Genomic DNA, 24,653 nt, shown 5'->3' with positions numbered 1-24,653 from the left:
CTTGTGATTAGGTTTACAATTGCTAACTCCACTTAAACTCATAACTATATTATCTTATTTTTAATTTACATCGGTAGTTTATGTATTTATTAAATGATTTTATGCTTTATTTAATTGATTTATTCTAATTTCAGTTGTCTTTCAGGCCACTTGTTTCATTTCCATTTATTTGATTTATTTCCTAATTAATGTTCATTCTATCTCTGTCAGCTTGCTTTTAATTTCTGAAACCTATTTTAATTAAGTTATTGATTGCCAAGTTCCATTCTCCACTTTATTTTTATTTTACTTTATTTGTTTTACTGATTCTTTGGTAATATTACTTCAGTTCATTAATCCCACCTCGTTAGTTAATTTATTTATAAGAAGAAGCTGTTTCCAGTAGTGTAAGGGTCAGTAACCAGAGAAATTTAAGGTAATTGACAAAGAACCCGTGCCAACTTGAAGGAAAATAAATTTATATAATAAGATGTGATTTTGGATATAGCATCTAAAATGGATGCTTAGGCAGATTCAATAGCAATCTTCAAAAGAAATAGGCGAAAGATTTTAAGGATAGCATTTCTAGAGCAGAATGAATAGATCAAATGTGAGGACTAATTAGATGACTATACCAAAGAGCTGATACAGGCATGAGATGCCACATGACCTCCACTTCTCTTTCTTTTTATGATGCTTCACATTTTTACTTTGTGTTATCAGGCATTGTATCTTTTTTGAATTAAACAAAAGCATGAGGGATAAGTCGTTCTCTGCTGCATTTTCCACTGCACCGCTGCAATGAAGCAGAGTTGACTTTGCCAAGCATTCAACACCCTTTTCTCATCTAATACAAATTATTATTCCCTTTGAAGTTTGACATTCTTACATCATACCTAATGACTGCAAGATGAAAAACTTCAACTGCTTCTTTTTTTTTAGCATTCCTCATTTGTTGTCACTAATTATTGATGAAAATGCTGAATTCATAAATCCTGATTATTTTGTAATGAGTTCCTAAGTTCTCTAATTGCATTTTCAATTTTATTTTATTTATTTCATTTTTGTGACAATATGTGCCTTTAAGAGGGAGTTGTTTTGTCATGTTTTGTTTGAAGATGAGGTCTCCTCCATGGAAACTAGAGTAAATAGTTTTGAGGTTTTTTAAAAATATAAATTAAACAAAAGAACCACGAATGTATGGAGTCAGGCTCACACAGACCTAGGGTTTTAGTTTACTTTCAGTAATTGAAATTGGGGATTTTGGACTTGAGAGTGATAGATACAACTCCCTCTGCTGCTGCTGCTGCTGAAGCTTGAGTTCTCTCTCTGCTGCTGAATTCATTCTGTTATGTTCCTTTTATCCTGAATTGGAGGAGATAGCAAGTGAGGAAAATATGTTTTGCTGAATTTGCATTTGCTAAGGGTGTGTTTATGGGATGCTGCTATGTTGGAACAGTTGATGAGTAGTTGTTAAATAATGTAGTATTTTGTTAAATATTTCAAATATAATTAGTTTTGCCATTTTTTTTGTACGTTAACTGTGGTGGATGAATAAAGTGTGTTTTGCTTAAAACCTAGCAGTTTGACCAATCGAATCCCATTTGGAACATAGTGCTTTATACTTGCCTGTTAATTAACTGAAAGTTAAGATCTGAGCTATCTCCAAGGTGTATTTTCACAGGGTTGCTCTGGTACATAATATTTCCTTATTCCAAAAATCTGTTATATTTTTATATCTGTTGTATGTTATATAGCATCAACTTTTTTTGCTGTCAAATAGCATTTTCTAAAACATACCATATCATGCATGTTTAACAGTTTTTTTGTTGTAATTATGAAATCAGTATTTCGAGAGACGATGTCAAGAATGTGGCAAACAAGTGAAAGAAATGAACCCTTTGTCTTTCACCTGTTAAGAGAGTGCCCTAGCTGGTGAGAATTGAGTGAAATATAAGTTTCAGGATGTGGAAAAAAAGAATTGAGTAATAAACAGTATGTGGGAGTAACAACAAAGTTGCCTGTGAAAGGAGAGATAGCTTAGACATAAAGAAAATTGGTTAGTGAATGGAAAAGCATACAGAAAGGTAAATTGGCAATTCTATCACTAGTTCATCAATTGCTGTCATTTTGGTGAAAAAAACAAGTACAGATGAGAATGCATTATCTGCTCTTTGCTGGCATGGCAGTGGGATTCTATGATTGGTGTTCTGGAGCAGGAATAAAGTCCAAAGTCAGAATTGGCCTTCCATTGTTGACTAGTCCAACCACATTTAACTGTCCTATGTAAAACATGATTAATGTCCATTTTGATGACAAATCTGGTTTCTGTGCATCATTATTCCAACAGCAAGGAATGTATTCAGTGCAGAGTGAAAGAAAAAGAGGTGGGAAAAGAAAGCATTATTATACATAAAAAATATGGCTGTTCACGTTAAATAAATTTATGGTAATATCAGCATTAGAAATGATTTTCACTTAGTCCTGTGGAGGCATTTTTGGATTTGATAGGAATCTATAAATAGGATTTGGATTTAGTCTGGGACTTTACAAGCAACTAAGTTGGCTCAAAAGTCATTTTCCGTAAACTGTGTGATGAGTGAACTGTGGAGTCCTGAAATGCCATTTATCTCATTGCTAGTTACCAATGACTGGACAAGTCTTAGCCATCTTAGTAAGAGGTTTATTCATGACTGATATGTGCAATTCAGAATTCTTTTTAAACTCAATGAAAGCATTACTGTAGCACAATTTTTACTACGCACACTTTGTAATCCAAGTACAGTATGTGACAATGCTCTGATCTTATGAGGTTATTTTGTCCTTTTTTTTGGATAGAGGTTTTAAGGCAGAAGTAGAGTGCAGTTTAACAGACCCACTAGAGTAAGCAGTTTAATAGGCCTTGGGTTTTTAAAAAGTTGGAATAGTAGAAGCAGTCTGAATGGGGGAGGTCAAGCTCTCACAGAACCAGAACTTTTCGTTTTTGGCTTTTAGGTTTCAGCAGTTAATTTTGGGAGATTTGAAGAAAATTATTTTTTCCCTTTCTCAATTACAGCCAAAAGCTGAGGGTTCTCTTTCTGCTACTGAACTTGCATGTGAGACAATCATATTCTAACTAGTCTTTTTGCCAAGAAATGTGTTTATGGGATGTTACTATATTGGAACATTTAGTTAGTAATAAGTATTGTATCTATTATTCTGTTAAATTTTCCCAGAGAGTTAAGTTATTCCAATTCCTTTTTTTTTGGTTGCATTTTAACTATAGAGGATGAATAAAGTGTGTTTTGCTTTAAATCTGGTAGTTTGACCAATTGAATTGCATCTGGAATACAACACATTACATTTACCTTGAAAATAAGAAAACGTTAGGGTCTAGACTATCTTCTGGCTATTTTGAGGAGGCTTGGTCTGCTCCATAGCAAGTTATATCACTGGTATTTACTCAACAATGTGGAAAATTGCCCTGGTATGTGCTGGGAAAAAATAGTAGGACAGATCCAACCCAGCCAATTACCACCCTATCAGCCTACTCTTGATCACCAGTAAAGTCATGGAAGAAGTCATCAACTGCCATAAAACAGCATTTGCTAAGCAATATCTTGCTCAATGATGCCCAATTTGTGTTCTAGCAGGATGATTCAGCTCCTAACCTCATTACACTTGCTTTCAAACTTGGACAAAAGAGGCGACATGAGAGTGACTGGCCTTGACATCAAGTCTGCATTTGATCAAAATTACCATTGTGGAGCCTTTGCAAAACTGGGTTCAAGGGGAACCAGAGGAATCTTGCTGCTAGTTGGAGTCATACATAGCACACAGAAAGATGGTTGTGGTTACTGAAGGTCAGTCACCTCAGATCGAGGACATCCCTGAAGGTGTTCCTCAGTTTTATGTTCTAGGCCAAACCATTTGCAACAGCTTCATCAATGACCTTCCCTCCATCATAAGGTCAGAAGTATGGATGTTCGCTGATGATTGGAGCTTATTTCTGTGCAATCACACTCTTGAAATGCTATTGCTGTCCATGTCAAAATGCAGCAACATCTAGGCAATATTCAGGCTTGGGCTGACAAGTGAAAAATAACATTCATGTCCCATAAATGCCAGGCAATGACCATCTCCAGCAAGGAAAAATCTAGCTATCGTTCCTTGAAATGTAATGGCCTTACTGTCACTGAATCCCCCTCAATCAATAGGCTGGGAGTTAGTATTGACCAGAAACTGAACTGCAGTAGTCAAATTAATACAGTGGCTTCAAATACAGGCAGGTGACTAGGAAACCAACAGCAATTAATGCACCACTTAGGACATAGGAGCCTGCTTCATTGGCACCACATCTACAAACATCCACTTCTTCCAATACTCAGTCGCAGCAGTGACTACATGATGCACTGCAGCAGTTCACCAAGACTCCTAGTAGATACAGGGAATATTACCACTTGCAAGTTCCCCTCCAAGACCAGACCACCCTGACTTTTAAATATATCCCTATCCCTTTAGTACCACTGGGTCAAAATCCTGAACTCCCACTCTAATGGCATTGTAGATTCATCTACTGAAAATGGATGGCAGCAGTTTCTGAAAGCAACAAGGGACGTACAATAAATGCTGGCCAACTCAGTGATCCCTTCACCCCAGAATTTAACTTAATAAAACACAGCAATAATCACATTTCTTGCATTGTGGTATGTGCCCCTCAGTAACTACACCAGTATGAAAAGTAGAAATTCTGTGTTTCTGATACTAAATATATGAAATGAGTTGACAGTCAAAGATTCTTCTTTATATTTAATCCACTGATGAAGATTGATAACTTCGACTCTTATAATGCTACCTGCCTCTGTAGTAACTCTGTCCAACTGCTGCTAAAATCATATCCACAACTTTATCATGAGCGGCTTAATTATTCCCAGTGTTCTCTTGCTGCCATCTTTCACTACCCGTAGGCTCCATCCTGAGCAACACTTATAACACTTCTCCACTTCCAAAGTTGCTAATGCCCAGAATTTTGATTTTACGATGCTAATCTTCACATTAAAATTCCTTGCCTTGCCCTCTTGCTATATCAATAATTTCTTTCACCTGTTTACCTTAGTTTGTGCCATTCCGTCAAACCAGTTTATTTTTCATTCTCATTGGTGACTTCTTCTTTAGCATCTATGCAGTTTAATGGTTGAATAGTTGAATTGTCTCTGTTGAAATGTGAATTATCCAAGATTTAACAGAATGATATTTTTTCACACTTGCATGTAGAATAATGATTGTGGATGAATATCTAATGGTGCCCTCAATCATCAGTGAAACAAACTCAAAATTGGCATGAGGCATTTCAGATGAGCAACCACAAAATCTGAAGATATTGTCCTATTCTGGGAATAGTGAACAGAGAACTTTATGTTGCACAGAGACTGAGTTTACTTAATGCAGTTCAAACAAGACATTCTTCATGTTCAAAGTTAAAAATCACACAACACCAGGTTATAGTCCAACAGGTTTAATTGGAAGCACACTAGCTTTCAGAGCTCCTTCATCAGGTGATTGTGGAGGGCTCGATCGTAACAGAATTTATAGCAAAAATTTGCAGTGTGATGTAACTAAAATTATACATTGAAAAATTGATTGATAAGCCTTTCATCTGTTAGAATACAGTAATAATTTCACTTCTTGCATGTGTAAATCACAAAACCTTTTTTATAAAGTTCTTCATGTTCAGCTTTCTCTGAAAGCGTTTATTTGCCTTGACTTGTAGCTTATGAAGTTTGAAGGGCAATTGGATGGAGTTGTTGAGAATGTTAAAAGGGTTTGATAAGGTAAATGCAGAAGATTGTTTTCTGGAGCAAACATGGATGAATGCATGAAAGTTAAGATGTAGATCAGTCATGATCTAAAAGAATCATGGAACTGACTCAGGCAGCTGAATGATCTACCCCACTTCCTATGTTCCTATTAATGCAGATTATGCTTTAAAAGTTTGTGCGATAGAAACAGTCTCCTCCAATTTATCAATCGCATTATAGCGAATTTGTGTTATGAAATGTGCATTATAGCAGAATGACCTGTACATAACATCCCCAACTCAGAATCCAGATGTGCATTTAGGTACTTATCTTGGACATAGCCATTTGAAAAATAAGACACTTGTTTAAAGAGGGATTCTTAGATATGCTATGATAAAGTTAAAAGTGGGTTACATTGGCCATGATCTTATTTGGATATCTGTACATTTGAGGAAGGAAGATTATTAAGCCAACCTTTTGTAATAAATCCAACGTAATTTCATCAAACTTAAAACATTAACTTCTTTTTCTGTCCATACATGCTGCTAGACTTGCTGAGTTTCTCTAGCAATCTCTATTTATTTTAGATTTTCAGCGTTGGCAGTATTTAGCATCTATTTCAGTCAACCTTTTGTGTGATTTACATACGTGCTATCTCTGGAGAACAGGCCAAGCAGATGAAATGCTGAAGGAAGAACAATTTGACTTTCTTTCTTTCTTTCTTTCTTTCTCTCTTTCTTTCTCTCTCTCTTTCTCTCTCTCTCTTTCTTTCTTTCTCTCTTTCATTCTTTCTCTATCTCTCTCTCTTTCTCTTTCTTTCTTTCTCTCTCCCTCTCTCTCTCTCCCTCTCTCCTTTCTTTTTTCTTTCTTTCTTTCTCTCTCTTTCTTTCTCTCTTTCTTTCTCTCTTTCTCTCTTTCTCTTTCTTTCTCTCTTTCTTTCTCTCTCTCTTTCTCTCTTTCTTTCTCTCTCTCTTTCTTTCTCTCTTTCTTTTTCTCTCTTTCTTTCTCTCTCTCTTTCTTTCTTTCTTTCTCTCTCTCTTTCTCTCTTTCTTTCTCTCTTTCTTTCTCTCTCTCTTTGTCTCTCTTTGTCTCTCTCTTTCTCTCTTTCTTTCTTTCTCTATTTCTTTCTCTCTCACTTTCTCGCTCTTACTCTCTCTTTCTTTCTTTCTCTCTTTCTTTCTCTCTTTCTTTCTCTCTCTCTTTCTTTCTTTCTCTATTTCTTTCTCTCTCTCTTTCTCTCCTTCTCTCTCTCTCTTTCTTTCTCTCTTTCTTTCTCTCTTTCTTTCTTTCTTTCTTTCTTTCTTTCTTTCCTTCTCTCTTTCTCTCTTTCTTTCTCTCTTTCTTTCTTTCTTTCTTTCTCTCTCTCTTTCTTTCTTTCTCTCTCTCTCTGTCTCTCTCTCTCACATTATCTCGACCATTAAGTACAATCAGCCATGAGGGGCTGAATTGCCTCCACTCCTAATTCTTACGTTCTACTCAATGTGTGAGTTTTTGACCCCTATGAGCTGATAATACATAGTCCAAATGCTGCAGACAGTTTGTTTTTAAAGAATTCAAGCCAGGTTACTATTTCCAGAAGAACAGATAAATTACAAATCTGCATTTGTATATTGACTCGATGCTGAAAGCATCAGAATGTGAGAAGAGGAGAGCCAGTCATAACAGTAGTCATTGGTTTTTAGACCTCAGGTTAGTTTGTCAGTTTCCATGTTGGGTCGCTGATACAAAGGCAAAAAGTTTGGAAGATTTTGGGGACTAGAGCATGAAACTGATATTGTAATTCAAAATAATTTTGCAAAGCTTGAAAGGTAGGCTGATGATGTGAAATATTAATTCTTGAAAAAGTAGAAAGTAATAGTTCAATCTCTTTTGTAATTACCTACTTGCAACAGCTGCTGGTTTATAAATGAAAAAGAATGTTTAACAGTTGACTGTATACAATCAGATGTTCGGGTAACATTCCTGATGAAGGGCTTATGCCCGAAACGTCGAATTTCCTATTCCTTGGATGCTGCCTGACCTGCTGTGCTTTAACCAGCAACACAATTTCAACTACAATCAGATGTTCACCAGATTGACCCCCTCGATGAGACATGTTCAAACATTGTGAAAAACTGTCTAAATTCTTTTGAATATGGTTACTCAAAATTAATTTCAGTTGTTTTGTTATTTACAAGAGTTGACTACCAAAAGGTTTTGACTTTATATGTATGTTTGTAGTGGATAAATATATGAACAAAACAAAACTGTGGTTGGTATTTCGGGTTACTAAAGAAAAAGTTGTGATTGTGCTTTTACATTGAACTAGATTTAGAACGTAGAAATATCAGAACTGAACAACTCATACTATACCAATTTTCATTTAAAATAAGGCAGTGATCCATTTCATAAATCCTATCATTTGAGTTCTCATCAGTTACATTAAGGACAGCACTAACATCATATTCAAGCTTCAATTGCATCTATTTCATATTGACTCCAGTGTTTTCAAAACTTTGTTAACTTTATTTAAATTAAGTTTAACTTTAAGTTTAATTTGAAAGCCTGAAGGCAGATGAGATGCATCAAATTTCATGTCAGTTGATTACCATGGGAATTAGTTCTGAGATTGAAACTCATTATTTTAGATATGACAACATATTAAGGCCCCATCTGCCCTGGAGCTAGATATAAACAATCCCTTATCAGTATTTTAAAGAAGAGCAGGAATGCTTCTTAACATTATGATCAATGTTCATTCCTCAACCTATCTAAGAAAATAGCAAATGATGTGACTATAAGAAGGCAGTGATGCAATGGTAACATGCCAAGCAATCCATGAGGCCAAGGCTAATGCTCCAGGGAAATGGGTTTGAATGTTGGAATTTAAATTTTAAAAGATTTAATAAATCTGGATATAAAAGATAATTTAATGGTTACTATGAAATTATTGTCGATTGTTGTAAGAAATAATCTGATTTACTAATGCCTTTTAGGGTAGAAAATCGTTATCCTTAACTGGTTTGGCCTACATATGACTGCAGGCGGACAGAAATATAGTTGACTCAGTTGGTATAGTTGACTAAGATGGCCTGGTAAGCTACTCAGTTGTATCAAACTACTATTAAGCTTTTAAAAAAAATGAAACCAGACTATCAAGTATTGACCAAGGCAAATGACGATGTCAAACTCAGCTCTGTTCACTTTACAACACTATCTTCGCTAATATTGAGGGTATTTGCTAAATACTTTCCCAGGGGCACCAGACACTAAAACCTTCCAGGAGTTGACAGAGTTGGTTAAGGAATACCACAACCCCAAACCACTAATTCTAAGACACTAACGGTTTTTTTGGTTGTTAGAGAACTGGAAGAATCCATAATAGAATTTTGATGAGGTTGAGATGATCGGCAGAGGCATGTGATTTTGGATTAAAAGTGAATGAGATGCTGAGAGATCATTTGATATGTGGGAATAATGATGTAACCATGCAGAAGCGCCCGTGAGCTGAAGCCCAACTGAACTTCAGTCATTTAAGAAACATTTACATGGGATAGGTATGAAGATATATTGACCAAAGGCAGCCAAATGAGACTAGTTTACATTGTGAAAATTGGGTGACATGGGCAGGTTGGGCCGATGGGCCTGTTTTCATGCTGTAGACCTATATGTCCTATGATTATCAGTAACCTTTAGGGAAGTGAAAAACAGCTATCGTCATCTAAAGTGTTGGCCCACTACGATCCAAAGTGAGAAGTAGTGCTGACATGTGATGCCTCCCGTATGTTATCAGGGTAGTGTTGGCTCACCGGTAGTCCAATGGAGAGGAATGACGATATCATATGCTTCTTGGACTTTGGCTGATGCTGAATGCAAATATGCCCAGATAGAGAAGGAAGGTTTGGCAGTCATCTTTGGTGTGAGGAAGCTCTCTTAGTACCTTTATGGACACAAATTTGCCATTGTAACAGTTCACAAACCCCTTCTCATCCTACTGAAGGAAGACAAAGCAGTGCTGCCCATAGCTTCGAGTAGAATTTAACATTGGCCCTTTCTACTTTGGTTTTATTCTCAGCATGTACAATCAGGAAGCCAAGTGGCTGATGCTAATGCCTTGAGCTACCTCCTACTAGCAGGTACTTCATTGGTGGTGCCTCCCCTGAAAGAGTCCGTTTTGGTTTTGAACTTGCTGGACACCTCTCCAGTCACCACTGACAATATCCAACTGTGGACACAAAAGGATCTGTCCTAGCAAAACTAAAACAGCTGTTGGTAATGGGGGAAGCAGAAGGGCTAGCGCAACCCAGATTGAAACCTTTCTGGACCTGGTGAGACCAGTCCAGTAGAGGACAACATTTTACTACGGGGAGCATGCATGATTGTCCCAAGTAAAGGCTGTCACCAGATACTGGCTGAACTTCACCAAGATCATCCAAGGGTTTCCAAGACGAAGGTGCTATCAAGAAGCTATGTCGGGTTGGATATCAACATAGGTGCGTTGGTGGAGCAGTACCCAATGTGCTAACAAGGGCAAAAGGTGCCACCAGCAGCGCCCCCCATATTTGTGGGAATGGCTGGGAAGACCCTGGACTCAGTTGCATGTTACTGTGTTGATCCTCTCATAAGCTAAATGTCCCTGATCATTGTGGACACTTATTGGATGTGCATTGGATGTTGAGCAAACTCAACGATGGCAATTGAGAAGCTGCGAGAGTGTTTGCAATACACAGACCCCAGACATATTGGTTAACGATAATGGGGCATCATTTATCAGGAGGGAATTCAAATGTTTCCAAGGGTCAAATTGGCAATCAGCACATACTGTCAGCTACATACCATCCATTGTCCAGTAGTCTAGTGGAAAGAGCGGTTCAAACGTTGAAAACAGGCTTAAAAAATCAGCCTACAGCATCAATTGATTATAAATTGTCTTGGTTCGTGTTTGTGCTCCACTACAACAACATGGATAGCCCCAGCAATGTTGCTGATGGGGAGAAGATTCTGCACCAGGTTGATCCCGATAGTCTCAGACCTGGGACGGGGAGGGTGAAACCACAGCACGAACACATGTCTCCTCTAAGAGAGAGAGAGAGAAAGAGAGACAGTTTAACTCAGGGACCAAGTTTGGTGCCAGAACCATGGAAGTGGCCCTGTATGGGAATAAGGCAAGGTCAATACGAGGTCAGGTCCCATCACTTACAAAGTTTGGGTAGGTGATTGACATTGAATTGAATTAAATTTATTGTCACGTGTACCAAGGTACAATTAAAAACTTTGTCTTGTGAGCAATACAGGCAGATCATATAGTCAAATAACATAGATAAGTTTGCGACAAAACCAAAACACAGGTACAGCAAATGCTAAGAGGTTGTGAGTCCATTCAGTATTCTAACAACAGTAGGGAAGGTGGATCACTGAAAGCTATTACCTCATGAATGGGCTAGCAGCAAAACATACCTGCCCCCTCAGAACAGCCAGAAGGCCTGCCAGAAACCATAGGTTCTCCCTCAACCATAGTTGTGAGAGCATTGAATGCGTTGCCAGCAGCAGTTGTGGAAGCAAGGTCATTGGAGACATTTAAGAGACTGCTGGACATGCATATGGTCACAGAAATTTGAGGGCACAACATCGTGGGCTGAAGGACCTGTTCTGTGCTGTACTGTTCTACGTTCTATGTTCCATTAAGCCAGGGATCAACGCTAGTTCAATTAAGAATGAGGAGGCATGCCAGGCGTAGCATCAGGTATATTTTAAAAATGAGGTTAGATTAGATTCTCTACAGTGAGGAAACAGGCCCTTTGGGCCAACAAGTCCACAGCGACCCACTGAAGAGCCACCCAAACCCATTCCCCTACATTTACCCCTTACTAATCCAACTAACACTGTGGGCAATTTAGCATGGCCAATTCAACTGACCTGCGCATCTTTGGACTGTGGGAGGAAACTGGAGCATCCGGAGGAAAACCACACAGATGCAGGGAGAATGTACAAACTCCACACCGACAGTAGCCCAAGGCAGGAATTGAAACCGGGTCCCTGGGGTTGAGAGGCAGCAGTGCTAACCACTGAGCCATCATGCTGCCGGAGGTGTCAAACTGTTGAGGCTGCAACATAGGATTACTTTCCAAAACTAAAGGACATTGGTTTAAGGGAAGAAGGGAACAAATTAAAAGGAACCTGAGTGGCAACTTTTTCACACACAGGGTAGTATGACTATGGAATAAGCTGCCAGAGGAGGTGGAGGAGATGGGTACAATTGCACCATTTGAAAGACATCTGGAATGGGAAGGGAAGGGAATGGGAATGAAAGGCATCTGGAATGGACCAAATGCTGGTAAATTGGGAATAGATCAGTTTAGGATATCTCATCAGAGCAGATAAGTTGGACCTAAGGGTGTGTTTCTGTGCTGTATAATTCCATGATATGTCAATGATTAGAAGCTGCATGCAAGATATGGAGCTAAGCAATGACACAATCAAAGGATTAGGTCTAAGATCTGCAGTCCTGCCATACAGGTGTTGTAATGGCAGTTAGTGGAGTGGTATGCTCCTCCTGTAAGAAATTAAATGCCCCTAACAACTATGTTTAAAGGAAGTGTGATCACCTGTAGCTCCTCTCAGATTGCATGGATCGGTTGGCTTGGTTGGTGGACTCACTGAGGGTATACAGAAATCAGAAAATTGTTTGGATAGGAGTTTCAGCGATGTGGTCACACTGAAGATTCAGCCAGATAGATGGACGACTGCCAGGGGAGAGGCAGACATGTAGGGAGTACGGAAGCCCTCGTCACTATTTCCCTCTCAAACAAGTGTACTGTTTTTTTTGGGGGGGTAACTGGTTGAGAGAGTGGCTTCTCAGGGGAAAGCAAAAGCAAGAGCCAGATCAGTGGCACCATAATTGGCTGTACACTTCAGGGAGGTTCGAAGTGTTGGTGAGAGGTAACAAAAGGGGACACTATAGTCATGGGCATGGGTGTTTTTGTGGTTGTGAGTGAGACATCACAATGGTGTGTTACAGGCAAGGATCAAGGATGTCTCTGAGTAGATACAGGACATTCTGAAAGGGACAGTGAGTAGCCAGAAATCACAGTCCATCTTGGTACTAATTACATAGGCAGGAAGAGAATCCAGGTTCTGCAAAAGGAATTTAGAGAGTTAGATAGCAACCTGAACAGCAATACATCTGGGATTGTAATCTCAGGATTACTCATTATGCCACATGCTAGTCAGACCAAAAGTAGAAAAATAATACAGTTGAATGTGTGGCTAAGAGATGATGTAGAGGGAGGGATAAGGGTATCTGGATCATTGGGATCTCTTCCAGGGCAGGAAGGACTTGTAGAAGGAGAATGAGTTGCACTTAAACTAGATGGATACCAATATACTTGTGGAGAGGTTTGCTAGTGCCACTTAGGACAGTTTAAATTAGTGTGGCAAGAGGATAGGAGGCCGAGAAAGTCCCCGCATGGAGTGATTGAGGAGAAGATAGAGGTTAAGTTGAGTAAGTCTAACGGGAAGAACAGGGAGAACCATTTTAATGAACACAGTGGCACTGGTGGTTTGATGTGTATTTATTTGAATGCAAAGGTTGTAACAGGTAAGGCAGATGAGATTAGAGCCTGGATTAGTACGTGGAACCACAATGTTATAGCCATTACAGAAATTTGATTGAGAGAAGGGCAGGACTGGCAGTTCAATGTTTCAGGGTTTAAATGTTTCAGGCATGATTGAAAGGGATGCAAAAGAGATGGAGGAGTTGTATTGTTGATTAAGGAGAATAATGCAACTGCTCTAAGAGAGGACATCTTGGAAGGCTGATCCAGTGAGAACATATAGATATAACTAAGAAAAAAAAAATTGCAGTCACTATGATGGATTGTACTAGAGGTTTTCTGATAGCTAGCAGTGATGGAAGAACAAGTATGTAAGAAGATCATGGAAAGATGTAAAACCAACTGGGTTATTGTGGATAATTTTAACTTCCCCATTATTGTCTGGGATTTCCTCAGTGCCAGGGGCTTAAACGGAGTTGAATTTGTTTGATGAATCCCGAAAGGTTTTTTTGAAATAATGTGTAAATAATCCATCTAGGAAGAGGGCAGACTAGACCTAATATTGGGAACTGAACCAGGCTAGATGATCAAATTTACAGTGCGGGACTATTTTGGAAATAATGATCATAATTACCTAAGTTTTTGTTATGGATAAGGATTAGACGACTCCTCTGTGTTAAATCGGGGAATGCTAATTGCAACAGTATTAAGCAGAAATTGGAGAAATTAGACTGAGAACAGCTTTTTGAGGGTAAATCCACATCTGATATGTGGGATTTTTTTTAAAAGGCCAGGTGATCAAAGTACAGCATCAGCATGATTCTGTGAGGATGAAAGATAAAAGAATGCAAGATTCAGGGACTCAGAGGAAGTCAGTCAAAAAGAAAAACTGTAATCAGACAAGGTTTACAAAACTGTAATCAGACAAGTCCCTTGAAGAATAGAAAGGAAACAGGAACTTAAAGAAGCCATGAAGTGCTCTTGGAAAGTAGGATTAAGGTGAATCCCAAGGCATTTTATACATATACCATGATCAGGAGGGTAGATAGGGAAAGGGTAGGTCCGCTCAAGTACAAAGAAAGGAACTTATGCATGGAGCCAGAGGAAGTGGGTGAAGTCCTTAAGAACACTTTGCCTTGGTATTCACCAAGGAGAAGGATGTGGATGATAGTAAGATTAGGGAGGAGTTTGTTGATATTCTAGGCATGTCAATATTAAGAAGGTGATGGATTTTGAGTATCTTGAACAGCATTAATGCAGCCAAGTCCCCAGTGCCTGATGGAATCTATCTCAGGACATTGAGGGAGGTAAGATAACAGATTTCTGGTGCTGTTTTGTATCTTGCTTAGCCACAGAAGAAGTTCCAGAAAACTGGAGAGTAGCCAATGTTAGTACTTTATTTAAGAAGGGAAATAAGGATAATCTATAAAATTATCGAATTTATTAGATAAAATTCTAAAGGACAGGATTACTCACATTTGTAAAAGAATGGACTTACTTGGAGAGCCCAAATGGTCTTGGGTGGGGAGGTCTTCTCTCACAAATTTAATTGAGTTTTTTGAGGAAGTGACAGGGATGATTCATGCTGATAAGGCAATGGATGTTATTTTCCTAGGCTTTATTAAAACTTTGGACAAGGTCCCTCATGGTCAGCTAGTCCAGAAAATTAGGTCACATGGGATCCATGGTGAGTTAGTAGGTTGGATACAAAATTAGCTTGGTCATAGAAGACAGAGGGCAGTTTTCTTTCTGACTGGGGGTCTGTGACTAGTGGTGTTCTTCAGTGATCAGTGCTGGGATCTTCGTTGTTTTTATATTTTGATAATATTACAAGAGTTGGTTTTAAAATCCACCTATTAATGATGAAGTTCATCTACCAGGAATTCCTATTTCAAAATCAGGAAGGATGATACATATGGATGATTTGGATGGAAATGTAGGTGGTCTGATTAGTAAGTTTGTAGACGACATGAAAATTGTAGAGTTGTAGATAGTGTGAAAGGTTGTCAAAGGATACCGCAAAAATGTCGATCAGTTGGAAAGTTGGATAGAGAAATGACAGATGGAGTTTAATCCTGACAAGTGTGAGGTGATACATTTTGGGATGTCAAATGCAAGAGGAAAGAATATAGTAAATAACATGACCTTTAGTAGCATTAACATACAGAGGGATTGTAGGGTGCAAATCCATAACTCCTTGAAATCGGCAACACAATTGGATAAGGTGGTAAAGAAGTTATATGGTTTGCTTGCCTTCATCAGTTGGAATATTGAGTGTAAAATTTGGCAAATCATATTGCAGCTGTATAAAACTTTAGTTAGGCTACATTTGGAGTACTTGTGCAGTTCTGGTATAGACTTGTAGAAAGGATGTGGAGGCTTTGGTGGGGTTGCAAATGTAGATGTTGCTTGTTGAAATGCCCCTGATTTTGAAATAGAAACTCCTAGCAGATGAACCTCCTCATTAATATGTTGATTTTTAAAATTATCTCGAGTAATATTATCAAAATATAAAAATGAGCTTGAATTGTCTTGAGATGGGAATAACTTTAAAAAAATTCAGTTTTATTTGCTGATCTTGTACTGTGTTACAGTGTCTTAGCAAATTAATTGTTCTATAATGCACAATCTATAATTAAGGCAATCAGTAAACCAAGTGTGATTTTTAAGGAATAATGTTCTGCAATTTTTATTGTTGATGCTTTTTCTTCAAATTAGAAAAATACATTTGGTGAAGAAAGTATGCTTGCGAGACACAGACAGTTCACTTCTGACACGCAAGCCAACTACTGTCTACCACTTTTCTGTGATCTTCTTTTGGAAGCAACTCAATATCAAATGGGAAGATTATTGCTGACTTTCTCCCTGATGGAGAGGCTGAGTTTCTGTACTTAGCTGAAGAGAGCTCAGAGGAGATGAGAATCTTGATGAATATTTGACAACAAGCTTTTCAGTGGCAAGTTGGAATAATTCGATTGGTACTTCTGCGAAAAAGTTGCAATAGTGTGTAAAGAACAGTGGATTCTTCAAATGTAAAGAATGGGAAACTAGAGTAATTAATTCATAAACTAAAATATGACAATGATGGAAGGTTAGGTGATGTTTTGCTTGTGTATAGCATGTGGGATCTGCTGGAGAGCAAGGTGTTTGCAGTTTTAGGAACTTTCTATCTGAGTTGAGCAGCTGGAGTCTAGACCATACACATTTTTCCACATCAGAGACGAGAAAGTTGCCCGGACACTTTACTTCAGGAGATGGTCACACAATCAGGTCCATCAGGAATAGGTAGGTGCGACTGCAGGTGAGGCAGGTATTGGCACCCAAGAAATAATGTTCAAGCAGGCTTGGCCCCCGCAATAATCCAACAATTACAGTCTTGCAAACTATGTGGACAAGAGCAGGGACTACATGGAAAATGATTGAACTGACCACTGCAGCATGTAAGAGGTAGATGTTCAAATGGTGGAAGGAAATAGGAACATAGTGGTAGCGAATATTACAATTAGGGGAATAGATATTGTTCTCTGCAGTTTTGGACATGTGTTCTGAAGACCACATTGCCTGCCAGGTGCCAGGATTAAGGGCATCTCCTGAGTTGGAGAGGAACTTGGAATTGAAAGGGACAGATCCAGTTGTTAGCATCAATGTTCATACCCATTACATTGATTAGTCTGAAAAGGAGGTTTTGCTGAATGATTTTGAGCAGGAACAAATTTGAAAAGCGTAGCTTTCAAGGTAATAATCTTTAAATTGCTACTTGAACCAGGGCAAACTGGAAGAAAGTGAACAAAATCAAAAAGTTAAATTTGTGGCTGAAAGTCTGATGTTGGAGGAATGGATTTCAGTTGATGGGTCCCTGGCACTAATACTGGGGTAGATGACAGCCATTCCAGTGGGACTGGCTTCACTTGAATTGTGCTGGGGCCAATGTTCTGGCAAATTTAATAATTAGAGCTGTAGAGAGTTTTAGATAGATAGACACAGGGAGGATTCTGAAGAGAAGATACATTGTCCTTAAAGCAAAATGATATGACAATATTGCAGGGCAGTTATTTAGTTAATGGTGCCCAGATATGGACTGGAAGGGACAAGAGTACCCAAACATAAAAGTAAGCAGCAAATAGACTCAAAGGAGGTAAAAAGACAAAAATTAATAGCTCTGACTTTGATAGCACAATGTGGGATAAGTATGATAGTCAGGAATTAGTTTGGATCAGAAAATGTAAAATGCATGGAGGTAAGATACAACAAGGGGAAGAAGACACAAATGCAGGGTATCTATAGGACAAGATCAATCAGGAGCTAATAAGGGAATGCAAAAAATGGCAGGATATTAATCAAGGATGATTTAGAACAGAGAAGATCCAACATTACAGCGCAGTTTAGGCCCTTCGGCCTTCGATGTTGCGCCGACCTGTTAAACCAATCTGAAGCCTATCTATGCTACACTATTCCATTTTTATCCATATGTTTATTCAATGACCATTCAAATTCTCTTAAAGTTGGCAAGTCTACTGATGTTGCAAGCAGTACATTCCATGCCCCTACTACTCTCTGAGTAAAGAAAGCACCTCTGACATCTGCCTTATATCTATCCCCCCTCAGTTTAAAGCTATGTCCCCTCGTGTTAGCCATTACCATTTTCAGAAAAAGGTTCTCACTATCTATCTGATCTAACCCTCTGATTATCTTATATGTCTCAATTAAGTTATCTCTCAACCTTCTTCTCTTGAACAAAAACAGCCTCAAGTTCCTCAGCCTTTGAACCTTCTCTCCATATCAGGCAATATCCTAGTAAATCTCCTCTAAACCCTTTCCAAAGCTTCCACATCCTTTCTATAATGCGGTGACCAGAACTGTATGCAGTATTCCAAGTGCGGCCGCTCCAGAGTTTTGAACAGCTTCAGCATGACCTCCTGGTTCCGAAACTCAATCCCTCTACTAATAAATGCTAACACACCGTATGCCTTCTTGACAACCCTATCCAGCTGGGTGGCAACCTTCAGGGGTATATTTACATGGACACTGAGATCTCTCTCCTCATCGACACTACCATGAATCTTACCATTAGCCCAGTACTCTTTATTCCTGTTGCTCCTTCCAAAGTGAATCACATCACACTTTTCTGCATTAAATTCCTTTTGCCACTTCTCAGCCCAGCTCTGTAGCTTATCTATGTCCCTCTGTAACCTGCAACAACCTTCAGCATTATCCACAACTCCACTGACCTTAGTGTCATCCACAAATTTACTAACCCATCCTTCTACGCCCTCATCTAGGTAATTTATAAAAATGAGGAACAGCAGTGGCCCCAAAACAAATCCTTGTGGTGCACCACTGGTAACTGAACTCCAGGATGAATATTTCCCAACAACCACCACCCTTTCTCTTCTTCCAGCTCGCCAACCTCTGATCCAAACTGGTATATCACCCTCAATCCCATGTCGTCATATTTTGTGCAATAGCCAACTGTGGGAATCCTTATCAAATGCCTTGCTGAAATCCATATACACCACATCAACCGCAATACCCTCATCCGCCTGTTTGGTCATCATCTCAAAGAACTCAATAAGGTTTGTGAGGCATGACCTACTCTTCACAAAACCGTGTTGACTATCCCAAATCAATTTATTTCTTTCTAGATGATTATAAACCCTATCTCTTATAACCTTTCCAACACTTAAGCCACAACTGAAATATGGCTGGCAGGTCTATAAATACCAAGGTTGTCTCTACTTCCCTTCCTGGGGCCAACATTTGCTATCCTCCAGTCCTCTGCCACTATTCCTGTAGACAATGACACTAAAGGTCAAAGTCAAAGGCTGTGCAATTTCCTCACTGGCTTCCCAGAGAATCCTAGGATAAATCTCATCCTGCCCTGGAGACTTATCTATTTTCACACTTTCCAGAATTGCTAACACTTCCTCCTTGTGAACCTCAGTCCATTCTAGTCTAGTAGTCTTTACCTCAGTGTTCTCCTTGACAACATTGTCTTTTTCCAGTGTGAATACTGACAAAAAAAATTCATTTAATGCTTCCCCTATCTCCTCAGACTTCACACACAATTTCTACTACTATCCTTGATTGGCTCTAATCTTTCTCTAGTCATTTTTTTTATTCCTGACATACCTATAGAAAGCTTTAGGGTTTTCTTTGATCCTTGCTGTCAATGACTTTTCATGTCCCTTTCTGTTTCTTCTTAGCTCTTCCTTTAGACTAATTCGTAGCTCTCAAGTGCCCTAACTAAGCCTTCACGTCTCATCCTAATATAAGCCTTCTTCTTCCTCTTGCTAAGAGATTCAACTTCTTTAGTAAACTACAGCTCCCTCGATCGACCACTCCCTCCATGCCTGACAGGCACATACTTATCAAGGACACACAGTAGCTATTCCTTGAATAAGGGGGTAAAAAATGAGGTCTACAGATGCTGGAGATCACAGCTGAAAATGTGTTGCTGGTTAAAGCACAGCAGGTTAGGCAGCATCCAAGAAATAGGAAATTCGACGTTTCGGGCATAAGCCCTTCATCAGGAATGAATAAGCTCCACATTTCAACTGTGCCCATCCCCTGCTGTTTTCTTCCTCAGCCTATGCATCCTAAATCTTGCCTAATCACATCATAATTGCCTTTCCCCCAACAATACCTCTTGCCTTGCTTTATATACCAATCCCTTTCCATTGCTAAAGTAAACATAACCGAATTGTGGTCACTATCACCAAAGTGCTCACCTAGCTCCAAATCTAACATCTGGCCAGGTTCATTACCCAGTACCAAATTCAATGTGGCCGCACTCTTCGTTGGCTTGTTTACATACTGTGTCAGGAAACCATCCTGCACACATTGGACAAAAACTGACCCATCTAAAGTACTCGAGCTGTCGTATTTCCAGTCCCCCATAACAATTCCCCTGTAACTGTCGTTCCTATCCAGAATTATGTTTGCTATCCTTTCCTCTGCATCTCTGGAACTATTTGGAGACCTATAGAAAACTTTCCTGTTTCTAACTTCAGCCCATACTACCTCAGTAGACAAATCCTCAAACGTCCTTTCTGTCACCGGAATACTGTCTTTGACTAACAATGTCACACCTCCTCTTCTTTTACCACCTTCTCTTCTAAATCCTGGAACCTGCAACAATCATTCCTGTCCCTGCTCTATCCATGTCTCCAAAATGGCCACAGCATTGAAGTCCCAGGTACCAACCCATGCTGCATGTTCACTCACCTTGTTCCAGATACTCCTGGCGATGAAATAGGCACACTTCAAACCACCTTCCTGCTTGCCAGTGAACTCTTGCGACCTTGAAATCTCATTTCTGATCTCACTACTCTCAACCACCTGGACACTGGAACTATAACTTACGTTCCCAAGTCTCTGCTGACTTGTATCTTTGTGTACACTGATAAAATCAAATTGGCAGAGATAGCCATGCAGTAGAATTCATAGAGTATGTAAGGCCTGTTTCCAAGAACAATATATTGTGGATTCATCCATGGATCAGGCTATTTTGAATCTGATAATCTATAAAGGGGTAGGTTCAATAAATTAGCTCAGAGTAAATGATCCCCTGGGAAACAGTTATCATTACATGATAGAGGGAGAAACTTGATTTGACTCAACTGTACTAAATCTGAATAAGAGTAGTTACAAAGTAGTGAGGACAGAATTGCCTGAGTGGATTGGGAAAGGGGTTTAGTAGAGAATATGTTTAAGGAACAATGGCAGCCATTTAAAGAAATAGTTCATGACTCACAACAAAGACACATCACCATGAGGAAGCCTGATTCAAGGAAGGAATTAAACTAACCATTGTTAACCCAGGAAGTTAAGGACAATGCTAAATTGAAAAGGAAATATATAAAATGGCAAAGATTAGTAGTCAGCCAGAGGGTTGGGATTTTTTAAAAAACTAATAAAATTTGACTGAAAAATACAGAGACAGAAAGTAAACATTGAGGGTCAACTACCAAATAATATCAAAATGGACAGCAAGACTTTCTTGACATGAAAAAAAGGTAGAAAGGCCAAAGTGAACATAGGCTCCTTAGACAGTGAGACTGGGGGAATAACAATGGGGAACCAGGAAATGGCAGAGGCTTTGAATAAATACTTTTAGATTAGATTACTTACAGTGTGGAAACAGGCCCTTCGGCCCAACAAGTCCACACCGACCCGCCGAAGCGGGACCCACCCATACATTTACCCCTTACCTAACACTACGGGCAATTTAGCATGGCCAATTCACCTGACCCGCACATCTTTGGACTGTGGGAGGAAACCGGAGCACCCGGAGGAAACCTACGCAGACACGGGGAGAACGTGCAAACTCCACACAGTCAGTCGCCTGAGTCGGGAATTGAACCCGGGTCTCAGGCGCTGTGAGACAGCAGTGCTAACCACTGTGCCACCGTGCCGCCCACGACTTTACATCAGTCTTCGTGGTAGAGGACACAAAGAATATTCTAGAATTACTAAATGATCATGAGGGAAAATGGAGGAAATATCTATAATAACAATCACTAGAGAAAAAAGTGCTGCAGGAAAGTGAAGTATGATAGGTTACTTGGACCTGATGGGTTACACCCTTGGACATTAAAGGAAGAAGTGGTGGAGACAGTAGATGACTGGTGGTAATCTTCTTTGAATCTTCAGATTCTGGAAATGTCCCATAGAATTGGAGAACTATTCAAAAAGGGAAGCAGACAAAAAAAAACCTGATAACGAAAAATTAGTCAACTTAACATCTGTCATTGGGAAAATGTTATTGTCATTTATGAAGGATGTAATAGGAGAGCATTTAGAAATTCAAAGGAATTTTAAAATAGCAAGAAACAAAGCCAACTGTTAAAGCTTCTATAGGTTGTTACAAAAAGCACTTTATGTTCGGTGTTGTTTGGAGGACTTATGTTTTGACAGATTGCGTAAAAAGAAAGTTATTTTATGTTTTGTGGTCATAATTGAAGTGGTTTCTTTCAAAGAGGTCATTGAAAGTTCATTGTAGACATTGGAGATTTTTTATTCACAAGGCTTTCTAAACATTCTAATGGTGATATCAGCATACGTTTTTGTAGACACTAATGAGGTTGTTTAGGATCGTGGCTGAATTGGGGATGCTCTTGTTTTATTTAGCTAAATTGGAGGCAAGCCTGCCAAGAACAAACTGAGTTGAAGGAAAACTTGCCATGGACAAATTGCCTGGCTAATCTCTTCCATTTTTGAAAGGAAAATCCTCTACATCAGTTCAGGGGGCTGAAACCTACTTGTTCTTTTGAAAGAATGAGTGAAAAGAGATGCCAAGATTGTATTTCTTGAGCAATATTTGTTGATAACATTTCAGAGACAACTATGCATGACTGACTAGTCACTTGACCACAAGTGCCAAAACATCAAATGACAGACATTGGAATATTTTATGCTTTATTATCTTGCCTTCAAGAATAACCCATTGACCAAAGTTTTTTTCCAGAGAAATATTTTTTCTCTTTTCCCTGTATCTCTGAAGATTGTGGGTGCTCCCATGAGCATTTTGGGAAAATTTATATTGGAATAGACATTCATATTTCAATATCACTATGTTGACCAATTATTGCATTTATATCAAATAAGATCTGTTTTGATAAGAAAACCTATAATTGTATTGATTAAGGATTCTTGTTGATAGGTCCTTTTGTTCAAACTTCAAGATGGTCAATATATTTAACTAGCTCCTGTGTCTAAATGACACAAGTTCTACAAGTCAAGACAAACATGTGTCAACTAGAGGCAGAGGCAGGAGAACTTATATTCGGAAATAGAGAAATGACTGAGAAGCTAAACAAAATACGTCTGTCTGATTTGACAAAGGAAGATGTTACAAGACATCGCCCTGAATTCGTTAATGTCCAAAGGTCTACAAGAGTGCGAACTCCTCGACTCTCAGTGCACACCTTTCCCACTAGCCAGTTGTTAATGAACAGCCAGCAGCTGATGGTGGGCAGGAGAGGGCATTACAGATGCATCTAACCTGCACACAGAGCAAAACATTCAAATCATTATAGTATACAAGAAAATCCTTAGAAACCTGTTTGAATGTGCAGTTCTACTGCTCTCTGTACAGCATGAAAAATGTGTTGCTGGAAAAGCACAGCAGGTCAGGCAGCATCCAAGGAGCAGGAGAATCGACATTTCAGGCATAAGCCCTTCTTCAGGATTGAGGAAAGTGTGCCAAGCAGGCTAAGATAAAAGGTAGGGAGGAGGGACTTGGGGGAGGGCATTGGAAATTCAATACGTGGAGGGAGGTTAAGGTGAGGGTGATAGGCTGGAGAGAGGGTGGGGGCGGAGAGGTCGGAAAGAAGATTGCAGATCAAGAAGGCGGTGCTGAGTCCGAGGGTTGGGACTGAGATAAGGTGGGGGTAGGTTAAATGAGGAAGCTGGAAAAATCTGCATTCATCCCTTGTTGGATGGTTCCTAGGCGGAAGATGAGGCGCTCTTCCTCCAGGCGTCGTGTTGCCATGGTCTGGTGATGGAGGAGGCCAAGGACCTGCATGTCCTTGCAGAGTGGAGGGGGAGCTAAAGTGTTCAGCCGCAGGGTGGTTGGGTTGGTTGGTACGGGTGTCTCAGAGGTGTTCTCTGAAACATTCTGCAAGTAGGCAACCTGTCTCCCCAATGTAGAGAAGGCCACATTGGATGCAGCAGATGCAGTAAATGAGGTATGTGGAGGTGCAGGTGAATTTCTGACGGATATGGAAGGATCCCTTAGGGGGGAGGTGTGGGCGAAAGTTTTGCATTTCTTGCGGTTGCAGGGGAAGGTGCCAAGAGTGGAGGTTGGGTTGGTGGGGGTGTGTGGACCTGACGAGGGAGTCGCAGAGGGAGTGGTCTTTCCGTAACGCTGATAGGGGAGGGGAGGGAAATATATCCTTGGTGGTGGGGTCTGTTTGGAGGTGGCAGAAATGACAAAGGATGATACGATGTATCTGGAGGTTGGTGGGGTAGTAGGTGAGGACCAATGGGGTTCTGTCCTGGTGGCGATTGGAGGGGCGGGGCTCAAGGGCAGAGGAGCGGGAAGTGGAGGGGATGCGGTGGAGAGCATCATCAACCACGTCTGAGGGGAAATTGTGGTCTTTGAAGAAGGAGGCCATCTGGGTTGTTCGGTATTGGAATTGGTCCTCCTGGGAGCAGATGCGGTGGAGGTGAAGGAATTGGGAATATGGGATGGTGTTTTTACAGGGGACAGGATGGGAGGAGGTGTAATCTAGGTAGCTGTGGGAGTTGGTCGGTTTATAGTAAATGTCCGTGTTGAGTCGGTCGCCCGAGCTAGAAATGGAGAGGTCTAGGAAGGGGAGGGAGGAGCCTGAGATGGTCCAGGTAAATTTGAGGTCGGGGTGGA

The 24,653-nt window shown here is 39.7% G+C and overlaps 1 protein-coding gene across 1 annotated transcript in view; it reads left to right on the top strand.

Moving 5' to 3' along the window:
• cfap20dc (CFAP20 domain containing) overlaps positions 1–24,653 on the top strand; it is a 400,449-nt gene that overhangs the window by 85,093 nt on the left and 290,703 nt on the right. The gene's annotated exons all lie outside the window — the stretch shown is intronic.

This window comes from Hemiscyllium ocellatum, chromosome 14, assembly GCF_020745735.1.
Source record: "Hemiscyllium ocellatum isolate sHemOce1 chromosome 14, sHemOce1.pat.X.cur, whole genome shotgun sequence".
In the NCBI taxonomy this organism is placed as follows: Eukaryota; Metazoa; Chordata; class Chondrichthyes; order Orectolobiformes; family Hemiscylliidae; genus Hemiscyllium; species Hemiscyllium ocellatum.
The sequence above is the reverse complement of the archived record's forward strand: the minus strand, read 5'-3'. Positions and strand labels throughout refer to the sequence as shown.